Source organism: Schistocerca gregaria, chromosome 1 (assembly GCF_023897955.1).
Source record: "Schistocerca gregaria isolate iqSchGreg1 chromosome 1, iqSchGreg1.2, whole genome shotgun sequence".
NCBI lineage: Eukaryota > Metazoa > Arthropoda > Insecta > Orthoptera > Acrididae > Schistocerca > Schistocerca gregaria.
Window position 1 is genome coordinate 683,267,857 of NC_064920.1, and position 11,923 is coordinate 683,279,779.

The 11,923-nt window shown below is 43.2% G+C and overlaps 1 protein-coding gene across 1 annotated transcript in view; it reads right to left on the bottom strand.

Moving 5' to 3' along the window:
* Nucleotides 1-2,711, bottom strand: part of LOC126363586 (venom protease-like) — a 211,563-nt gene extending 208,852 nt beyond the window's left edge. The window contains exon 1 of the mRNA XM_050007974.1: nucleotides 2,587-2,711. The gene's annotated coding sequence lies outside the window, so the exon portion shown is untranslated. The remainder of the gene's footprint in view (nucleotides 1-2,586) is intronic.
* Nucleotides 2,712-11,923: the final 9,212 nt, after the last annotated feature.

The following is an 11,923-nucleotide window of genomic DNA, read 5'->3' on the forward strand; positions in this document are numbered from 1 at the left end:
ATCATCGTATTGAAAAGAAAGGACGTACTGACAAAAGTGAAAACTATAGCATGGTTAATCTCGCCTTTGACACTTCTAAACTGCTGATCACAATAATATGCAAAACAATAGAAAGACAAACTGAAGTCCTGCTGGACGAAGATCAGTTTGGTTTGAAATGGAAAAGGTACCAGAGAAACAATTGTGATGTTGTGCTTAGTGACGCCAGGCAGACTGACAAATAAAAAAACTATGGAAAAATCGGTCAGATGCATTATGAAGTGATGTGCCTAAAGGTAAGAAATAAAACCGATTAGAGAAACTTTTGCTGTATATTATTTGGGTCATTATTCAAAATAGCGTCAAATGTTTCTCTTTTTATTCCTTACTTTTGAACAACCCATGTCACAAAACATTTGACCGATTCTTTTTCGAAGTTTTTATTATTTTCAAGTTTCTTTTGAAAGCATGATGTTATTGGCACCTCGTTTACTTTCCTAGCATTTTCTGTCCTCGAAATGTCTCTAATGTAGCACACGATAATTAGGAAACCATTCTACAGGTAAATAGCAATTTAAAGCGCAAAATACGCAGGCCTTGAAGAGATGAATTTTTTGACGGCCCATCTTTTCTTTAAATATTTCAATTTTCGCTAAAGTCAATAATCACGTTTTCCTTAATTGCGTTATCACTTTCAAGCAATTAATTTTTTTTTCAAAATTAGACCTCGCGCTGTTCAACTCGATACCCCATTATCTATTTCCCACTCCACGTTTGACTATGAAAATTCGAACAAAAACCTATAGTGTAATTTACAGTGAGTCTTGACCAGCAAACAGGATGTCTTCATAACACATGTGGACCTAGAAAAAGATTCTTAATATTGTCCGCAAGGTTATTAATATACAACATTAACAGCAAACGTCCTAACATATTTTCCTTGAGCACACCCTAAGTTACATCTACATCTGACGATGACCCTCCGTCGAAGAAACATGCTGCATCCCACTACAAAAAACTATTCAGTCCAGTCGCAAATTTCACTGGATGTCCAATATGAGCGTACTTTTGACAGGAAGTGTAGACGTGGAACAGAATCAAATATTTTTTGATAATCAAGGAATACTGCATCTGTCTGGCTGCCTAATTTCAAAACTTTCAGAATGTCACGTGATAAAAGTGTGAGCTGGGTTGCGCATGATGGATGTTTTCGGAATCCGTGCTGGATGGTATGGAGGAGGCCATACTGTTCGAAAAAGCAGTGAAGATATCAGAAGTAGATTAGTATAGGGGAAGAAAGCTTTCTTCAGCCGAAGAGCTCTGCTCGTATGAGGAAGAAGTTGCTGGAAGTGCATGTCTGGAGCTCTGCACTGCATTTTCTGGGCCGTCGTGAATGCGGAAGAGAAGAAACTGTGAGCCTCTGCAATGTGTTGCTATCGAAGAATGTTCACAATTATGTGGACAGATAAAGTACGAAATGAAGAAGTACAACAAAGAATAGACGAGGAAAGAAGTGGATGGAAGATACGTGCCATAATAAGGGACAGATAGCTGCGTCATACGCTGTAACATTCAGGGTTAGTTAAGTTGGCATTGGATGGAGTAGTAGAAGGCAAGTGGGTACAGGCAAAGACTAGACTGTTCTAAACAAACAATATTAAGATTTTGGGTAATGTAGTTAGGTAGAGATTAAAAGATGAGAGTAAAAAAGGAAACATTGAGTACATTGTGAAATCAGACAAAAGACGAACGACTTAAAAAGGTACAAATAAAAAAGGACATCTAGTGTATGCAAACTGTAGTGTGTAGATCGTCAGTGATATTTTTATCAGTTATCGGTTTCTCTAGTCCCAAAGACCAAGAAATAGTCTAGAATTGGGTTAAGTAACAAATAACTACCACAGTGAAATCCATACCGTACCGGTGTTTACAGGAAATTTTCTTCGTACCAGTGTTCACAGGAAGTTTTCTTTCAGGGTGTGTTCGATATTTACTTTTAGTCCGTCACTTACTGTCTGTGAAAACATTGTACATCTTGCATTGTAGCATTATGCTAAAGGGTTCTGTAGGTTAGCCTAACGAAGTTATACACGACCTCCTTCCAGTACCTGACCTGCCCGTTCTCAACGATCTGCGGAGGAAAATTTTGACTATCTTCACCGTAAACTGTAACTTTACCAAACACTGTAAGGCAATAATTAACAAGCACCAAAAAAAAAAGAGCACCTGAAAACACAAATACAGCGATCGGATGACGGGAGAATAAGCACACAAAAGTACCACCGGTTTTGAATTACTGAATCATAAGTATAGTGACTGGTGGCGATTTCGTAAAACGAGTATTAAAATGGTTAACAATTATTCAGCATGAATGGGTTCTGGAAACAAACTCATGACGTTGCGTAGTCTCCCAGTATGCTGTTTTACGTGAGATAAACTGAAGATACGCTGGGACTCGGCAGGCTAAATAGTATAAATATGTTTTTTGTCATTGAATTGTATCACCTAAGATAGTGTGTAAACACACAAAACTCCTCGCAGGAATGGTAACTTATCCTGAAGGCGAACCACATCAATGAGTACTTTATCAAAGCAAATTGTACGCACCACGGAGCGAGTGTTGCTGCTGGTGAGACCGTGCAAAGCAGACGCAGGACACGCACTGGGGCCTCCTGAGACGTCGCAGCTGCCGCGACGTCCGACCGCGTCTGCGCGTGCGCCGCTGCCGGCTACTGGCCTAACCGGGGCTGACGTCAGCGGTCAGCCTTCGGGAGGCGGCGACGGCTTCCGCGGGTCACCGAGGAGGCGGAACTCCCCGCCACGGAGAAGCGGCCAGGTTGCGTTTCCTGCCCTCCGGCAGCCGTCGGGGCAGCTCGCAGAGTCAGTTATGACCATCAGGCACAGCAAATGGTTCAAATGGCTGTGAGCACTATGGGACTTAACATCTGGGGTCATCAGTCCCCTAGAACTTAGAATTACTTAAACCTAAATAACCTAAGGACATCACACATATCAATGCCCGAGGCAGGATTCGAACCTGCGACCGTAGCGGTCGCGCGGTTCCAGACTGAAGCGCCTAGAACCGCTCGGCCATACCGGCCGGCCCGGCACAGCAGCTAGACGTTAGAGAATCAGGTGCTCGCAGGTATTCTTGGTATTTGGAGTAGTGTTGTCAGCAGTGCTGTACGTCAAAGGGCGCGAGGGACTAACAAGGAGAACATGGTAGAGGTAGTCCTACAGGTATTCATCTACTTGAATATCTGGGAAATCTGGGTCCGTAGGCGGTACTTTCAAGTCTTTATTGTGCTCTTCCCGTCAGTGCGGACAGTTGTAGCAGCGTAGCCAGCCGCTGTGGCCGAGCGAATCTGGGCGGTTCAGTCCGGCACCGCGCTGCTGCTACGGTCGCCGGTTCGAATCCTGCCTCTGGCATGGATGTATGTGATGTCCTTAGGTTAGTTAGGTTTAAGTAGTTCTAAGTCTAGGGGACTGATGACCTCAGATGCTAAGTCCCGTAGTGCTTAGAGCCATTTGGACCATTTTTTTAGCAGCGCAGAAAGACCCATCATACTGGTGTAAGAATTCGTTTTCCCAGGAAAGATTTCGTGTACTGGAGGACGAGATCTCCGAGGGTAGATTCATGACTAAATCAATAAAGCCTTTCTTTCGAATCTATTACTGGGACCTAGGAAAGGGCACAAATACTTTACTCCGTCCGTAACAGTGCTCCCATTCACTAGATAATAATTCTTCTCCAATTATGTGTACCGAACACCGTGACGTCCAGTCATTCAACGAGACAGAAAATGTCTCATCGATTCGATACTGTAATCAAATTCCAGTGGTTTTCTTCGATTCTGTATCGTTACCACGGGCTAGGCACCACCCTGTCCAGAATTGCATATGCAGCCCCCTCCAATGAACTACCGATCAGACATGAGACTGCCTACTCCTCGGTGTATGTGGCATTTTGGACTCAGGAAATCGGTTAACGTTGATATACGTTGATAATTAACATTCACTTCGTAAGTGACGTCATTTTCAGTCATGCTGCACTCGCATCGTCACTCTCCTCCTTCACATTTGCTGTAAAACTCATGGGGAAAAATGGATTGGTTTGCGCATAATCTACTTTTGCTACAAAAATGTGGAAGGGAATTTTCATTTCTGCGAGAAAATACAAATGACGGAAAAAGTCTACTTCTTCTATACTGAACAGCAGAACTACGCTGACGGTAAAAAAACGCAACACCAAAAAATAATTAATATGAAATGAAACACATTTGTTTAGGTAGCATATTACAGTGATTAATATTGCAAGACCACAGGTTAATATAAGCGCCAGATAAGGCACTGTAAACTTTGGAATTCTGGTACATTAATAACCAGTGTAACAGCCAGAATCGTTAATGCAAGCATGCAAACTTGCATTCGGACAGTACAGGGACGCAGGCCGCGGTGGTCTCGCGGTTCTACGCGCGCAGTCCGGAACCGTGCGGCTGCTACGGTTGCAGGTTCGAATCCTGCCTTGGGCATGGATGTGTGTGATGTCCTTAGGTTAGTTAGGTTTAAGTAGTTCTAAGTTCTAGGGGACTGATGACCACAGCTGTTAAGTTCCATAGCACTCAGAGCCTTTTGAGTACATGGACGGTTAATGCTGTTTGTGGATGATGCCGTGGTTGTCGTTCGATGTGCTCGGTTGGGGACAGATGTGGTGATCGAGTCGGCCAAGGCAACATAACAACACTCTGTAGTGCAAGTTGGGTTACAACAGCGGTATATGGGCGAGCGTTATCCTGTTGGAAAACACCCCCTGGAGTGTTCATGAATTATAGCACCAGACTGACGTACAAATTTGCAGTCAGTGTGCGTGCGATAAACACGAGAGTCGCACCCCAGACCGTAACTCCAGGTGTAAGTCCAGTGTGACTAAGCTCGCAGACAGGTTGGTTGCAGACCCTCAACTGGCCTCCTTGTAAACAACACAAGGCCATCACTGGCACCGAGACAGAACCAGACTTCATTAGAAAACACAACAGAGCTCAACCCTGCTCTTCAGTGAGCTCACACTTTACAACACTGAAGTCGTCAACGTTGGTGGTTTGGGGTCAGTGGAATGCACGCTACAGGGCGACTGTTTCAGATCTGTCCTTGAAGTAACCAATTTGTAACAGTTCGTTGTAGTGCCAACTGCTGCTCAGCCTGCTGCTGCAGATGCAATACGATGCGCCAGAGTCATACGCCGAAGACGATGGTCCTCCCTATCGATAGTGCCACGAGGTCATCCGGAACCCAGTATTCTTGCGACTGTACATTTCTGTGATCCCGCTGCTAGTAACCTTTTACAGTGGCTACATTCCTGCCAAGTCTTTCTACATTATCGCAGGAGGAACATCAAGCTTCTCGTAACCATATTATATGACCTCGTTCAGACTTAGTGAGGGTTGATAATGGCGTCTTTGTCGCCTTAAAGGCATTCTTGACTAACACCAACACATCATGTCCAATCTCAAAGCTAACTAACGCTCACGACCGTTACAGCGTGTGTTTAAAGCAAACCTGGTATGCATTCACATAGTGGCGCCACTAGCGCGACTCTTATGCGACTGGCGCGAAATTTGAATAGATATCTTCTTTCAGATGACGCCAACCAACTTTTGCTTGTATCACACAACTTCTTGGTGCTGAGATTTTTTTCCGTCAGTGGGACCCAGAAAAGGTCACGAGGCAACAGTGTTCCCATTCAACAACAGTGTTCCCATTCCGCAAACGATACCTGAAGAGTGTCTCTTCTCCTATTATGTACGTCAAATACTCTGATACCCATTCGTGCAAAGAAGCAGAAGAGATATCTCATGTATCCCATACTGTGATGTTTTTTTCTGTTCTCCGACGTTATCATGGGCGTCATCTCCTTCAGGACGGCACACGCAGCCACATCCCATGAACTACTGAGTTAGCTCCTCGATATATGTGGCATGTAAGCTTTCGAACTCAAAAAATCGGTTAACATTCGGCCATCCTGGTAATTAATCTTCACCTCGTAAGTGGGTGTTTCTATTTTAACCACCAATTACGTCATTTCAAGTGATGCTACAGCCGCACTCTCCCTTTCCTTCGCCGCATTTGCTACTAAACTCTTGAAAAAAATTGGGTGACATAGTCCACTTGTACAAAAATACGACAGGAAATTTACATTTCTACGTGAAAATACAAATGCCGGAAATAGTCCACTTGTGCTAGCAGAACTAGGTCTCTCGCCCTATGTAAAAACATCGGGAAATTCAAAATACTACAAGTTAAAATGCTGGAATTCCGAATTAGAGAATTGCGCTAAGATAAATTCTAATTTCTCATACTCTTTTTGTAACTTACAACGGTCCCATTATTTATACCACTCGAAATAGCAGTCTAGGATTTCTGGCAACCGTTTGCCAAACTAGGACATATTTGGCACTTTAGTAGCTTTATTTCCACTATTTTTTGCATTTATAATACATGGATAACGATTTTATTACTTTTTCACAGTGTGTCAGTATTCAGGAGGAGACTACTTACGTACTTGCATTCTCATGTTACCAGAGCGTCAGGTCAAATGTTTTATACACAATCACACACTCAAGACACTTCTCGCCTCCTCCCCAAACAGATACCCACAAATCAGTCTCATTCATGCAAGCGCACAACCACATAGACACTCATCAAAACATACACCCAAAAAAACGTGTTAAACGGTACAAACCGAAACGTAATCAAGCACAGAATCTTACTACCATATACACACTCAAACACACACTTACAAATAACGAAGTACAAAGAACCACATACCCTCACTTCCACCAAGACGTCACAAAGAAGTGCACACATACTCGTACCCATTCAAATATTCAGTCACACGAATATACAAAACCTAGCACCAAAACATTGTAAAAATGCACACACGATCGACAAAATGCATCCACATACACTCAAGACCCCGAGCGCTAGTCATTATTTTAACAAAACAGGCCGCGCTCCGTTTTAACAGAATGAACGCAGCGTGAGAGAGCGCACTCGTGCGAACCGCCGGCGATATTTCCAGTGCAGGGTCAGCGTCCGGGAGCTCTTGCCCCTTTTTATATTCCTTGCTTTCAGCCGGCAGGTACAGGCTGCTACAAACTCCTCCGTCGTGGCAGACTGCCCACAAGTCGGAGGTATAAACGAAATCACAACTAGCAACTAATATGAACAGGTGGCAACAGAGCTGCCATCATCGATGATGTGACACTCTTGAGGACGCCAGAACACCATACCATTTCGCTTCACTTACTATGGTATTAAATACACTCGTGTTCATATCACAGGGCATTCTGCCACGATTTAGAATCTTTCCCGAAAAAAATCTTTGTCATTGGACAGTTATTTCGCCGCCTCCAGAGAGTCAATTTGAGCGGATCGTCAGTCTGGGGCCGAAAGAGGGCGGTGTGCATGACGTGGGCACGTGGTTACCATGAGCGCCGCCGTGGCCGAGCTGTTGGCGGGCACACACCAGCCAGGTGCAGCAAGTGGAACAAGCAACATCTTCCGTTGACCACCGCCGTCACTGAGGTGGAGAAGTCTGTAGCGCATCGCCAGGGGACGTATTGGCGCGGTGGCCGGGGCGTCCGTAACGGCTAGCTGGGCCTGAAGCTGTTGGCGCCAGTTGCTGCACGGAGACGAAAGTTCGAGTTCTCGAAGCTCTCGGCCTCGGCTTTGCTCAGAACACGCTCACTGGCCTCCGTGCTGCAACGACCACAGGTCCAGCCTGCAAAGTATGGTGTCAGTGTATGATCTGGACGCGATAACGGCTTTATCTTAAATCCACTGATCAGAACTTCCGGTGTGAAGTTACACACTTGAGCTAGTTATATTCAAGATCACCCCCCACTCCTCTCCAAGCAGGGAATCACTGGCCATTGTTCGAGAGTACCCACGGTAACACCTGTCCTACCCATGGACCGCAGGCAAGTGGCCTAGTAATATTCAAGGTCATGATGTAACTTGATACCAGTCACATGGTCTTGTGTGATATAAAATTGGCGGGAAATCACTCCCATCCTTCAGCCAGTAGGAGAACATTAAAATGGTGGCTAAACCCTCCACCCCCTCCTGGCCAGTAAGATTTGAGCTCTCCCTCCCTCCCCTGCTTCCATAACTAGAGCATTTGAGTGGGTGCCCACAGGGTGAGGATCAAGGTGTGGCCATTTGTTAATAACAAAATAATTTTATTGTAATTACGTTAAGTCGTCAGACTCGAGGTCTAGGGAAAAGACGAAGTGTGTGTATTTGTTAATGACAAATTAAATTTAATTCATTCTAATTATGCGAATTTCGTAATTCGAGGCGCCAGCAGATATAAAACACAACAATTAAGGAGATTATAAGTACTCTCATTGTCCATTTTTCTATATTTATCAACATTTTTCTTATATTTCCATATTTTTCATATTTTCCAACAATTTTAAGTATTTTTCACATTTCTACAATTTTTTGTATCTTTCCAATTTTTTCACAATTTATCCGTTATTACATATTGTTACATATTGTCCTGCACACTTGTGTAATACAGAGTGCCTATGAAGCTGCTTTCTAGGATAGCTAAACAGCATACAAGTAAATCTAATTAATGGAGTTTATTACAGTAACTGAATTGACAATACTTGATTTTCGTTTCTACATGATGGGCCGCAAGCAATTGGCGATATGCAAATAATGAATGTCCTTTGATAGATACAATTTCCATGTAAGATGATCATACAAGTTAATAACTCACTCTTACCGTCAATATCTCTGCGGCTCTTCTAGTGCGCGGTTCCCAGTGCGGCCGCGGCTAGGCGGCGCGTCACTTTTATTCTCTTCGTGTGGAAGCCGCTCCAGTCGTGGTGTCTTCCTACTCAGCGTACTATTGGCTGACCTCGTCTCACAGCCCTTTCTACTCTTGCATTCTTGATCTTCGTGCCGGCGCTTGTCGTTACGCCGGAACACATATTTTTTTTCCACATTTTCCGTAGTCTTTACGTAAAAGGACAAGAACGTATAGCTTTTATTGCAGCACACCACAACGAATTATCTAACAACAAATACGCTGTTGCGATACCTTAAAGTTAAATACCACTGTAAGATAGACAAACAAAATAAACGCTTGCCCCACCATTCCTACATAACTAGTGTATGTTTTAAAACAAGTATGTTGTCCTCTTTTTAGGAATAATTATATCACTGCATGTTGCTCCACATCTCAGTAAATAGAAACTAAATATTACGACGCCACAGCTAAATTCCGAGTTTGCCGATTTCTCGATATGCTGTAAATGTTGAAGAAATACTACAGCACTATAGATAAACCGTCCCTAAGTCACACCTACATTATTAGACGTCATAGTATATGTGTTAAAATAAGTGTGTTCTTAGAAATACTGACGTCATTACATATTACGAAAAAGTCTCAGTAAATTCCCTACGATATTTTATTCGCTTCTGATGCTTCGATGTTCCTCACATACTTTAAAATTGTTTTTATGTCTTCCTTATGTGGAAAATGGAGTTGTGGGAGGAAGTAAAACGTTGTCCGACTCTCTCGGGGAAGTGCTCTCTCGAAATTTCAGTAGCAAGCCTCTTATTGATGCATAACGCGCTCTTGTAACGTCTGTCAACTGAATTTGTTGAGCATCTTGGTAACGTCTGTCAACTGAATTTGTTGAGCATCTTGGTAACGTCTGTCAACTGAATTTGTTTGAGCATCTTGGTAACGGCTGTCAACTGAATTTGTTGAGCATCTTGGTAACGCTGTCGCGCCGACTGAACGGCCCCGTGACGAAACGTGCCGCTCTTTATTGGATTTTCTCTCTTTCTTCTATCTGTCCTGCCCGTTAGAGATCCCATGTTGATCAACAATACTCACGAATCGGTTGAACAAGCGCCTTATAAGCCACTTCCTTCGTGGATGAGTTACATTTGCTTAATATACTCACTCTCATTCTGGCATCAGCTTTACGTACTATTTATTTTATACGGTTATTCCGCTTAAGATCGCTCTGGATAGTTACTTCTATCTATTTTGCAGTGGGTACTGTTTCCAGCCGCTTCTCATCATTAGTATTGTTGCACACCAGTAGCTTTCTTTTTCTATGCATGCGCAGTATGTTACATTTATTTACATTCAGAGTCAACTGCCAGCGCCTACACCAGTCATCAAGCATCTGCAGATAATTCACCAAATTGATGCTGTCCTCTGGCGTTGCTACTTTGTTATACGAGGCTCACTGGGTAAGAGATACAACACATTTTTTTTCTGAAAGTAAGTTGATTTTATTCAGGATTGTAATACACAGTATTATTCCCCACCCTTTTCGCAGCAAAATACTATTTTTCAACTTAATCTCCGTTCAATGTGACGGTCTTACACCACTTTACTGGGAGGCACTGTATGCTCACATTGTATCACGACACTGGTCGACATCGTAGCTGTCTTGTTGTATCAATAACCTCGCCATCATTCACATACTGCTTCTCGCATAGTGCACCCTTCATTGCGCCAAACATATGGAAGTCGGAAGGCGAGGAAACCAGCGGGCACCCGCCTTTGATACCGCAACTGGTGGACTAGTGTGTCATCACTATCAGCCAAGACGCTCAGTTTGGCACCGACATGTTTGATTGTGTTCAGACGATCACCTCGAATGAGAATGTCCGCCGGCCTCTGTGGCCGAGCGGTTCTAGGCGCTTCAGTCTGGAACCGCGCGACCGCTACGGTCGCAGGTTCGAATCCTGCCTCGGGAATGGATGTGTGTGATGTCTTAGATTAGTTAGGTTTAAGTAGTTTTAAGTTCTAGGGGACTTTTGACCTGAGATGTTAAGTCCCATAGTGCTCAGAGCTATTTGAACCATTTTTGAGAATGTCTGCACGTTCCAACACAGCAGTCATAACAAAATTCTCAGGTTTACTGATTTCCAAGACTGGAATGTGTATAACAGTTAACACAGTGCTACAAAATACGTGCCTAGAGAGATGACCAATATCCAACCATCCTAGCAAAAAGTGAGGCGCCTGTGGAACAGACCGCTCATCAAACGCTAATACATACGGATTTTATATACAGGCTGTAACTGATCTATGATCGTGCACACTACGCTAGCAGTGGCTGAGAAATTTGCATTATTTAATAGATATATGTGTAATCGTCTCCTATGTCACCATTCTGGTGGCTTGCAGAAAAATCGATGTTATAAATTCAAGAAATCAGGGAGGAGCACCTTGTTCACAGGAACAATGGAATACCGGTCTTAAACTCTCAGGAGAAATATGTGGACAGTAATGCAGGTAAGTGCCAAGCACTACCCTTCTGTCTCTCTGGACCATTCGGAATCAAGCTCCCCAACGATCCTGCTTTCTAAACTAGAGCTTACGTGTGGGTAACACCATTTGCACCCAAGCAGCTCTACCAGGTGAAATGATGATGATGAACTTGCGATATTTAACAAATAAATCCAGCTTCATCAGTATTATATGTGGTAAAGTTACACAGAAAAAATAGTCCATGTCCACCGCTATTAACATATCTTTGACCAATCCATAGAACTCCAAACTCACATGTTGGACAGCTACTACACTCTAGTATTAAAAAAATCTATTGCTACGACGAAATTATCCATGCACTATTTTGTATATATGCCTTAATAGCATTAATGTGCCACAATTCATGCAAATAAAATCTGCAATACTATTTATTTGCGACAGTGCTACAAAACTCGTAAATAACTAGGAAAAAACCCGCATCAATATTAACAATTACACCTGTTCAGTAGCATAACAAAAATGTAGTAACAGAACATGACGATTACCCGCAATGTACTCTTTAGCATCTAAATACATTCATCATCGTTTCGTCTGGAAGCATACTGGTGAAGATCTTGTCCCTCCATTACTAAT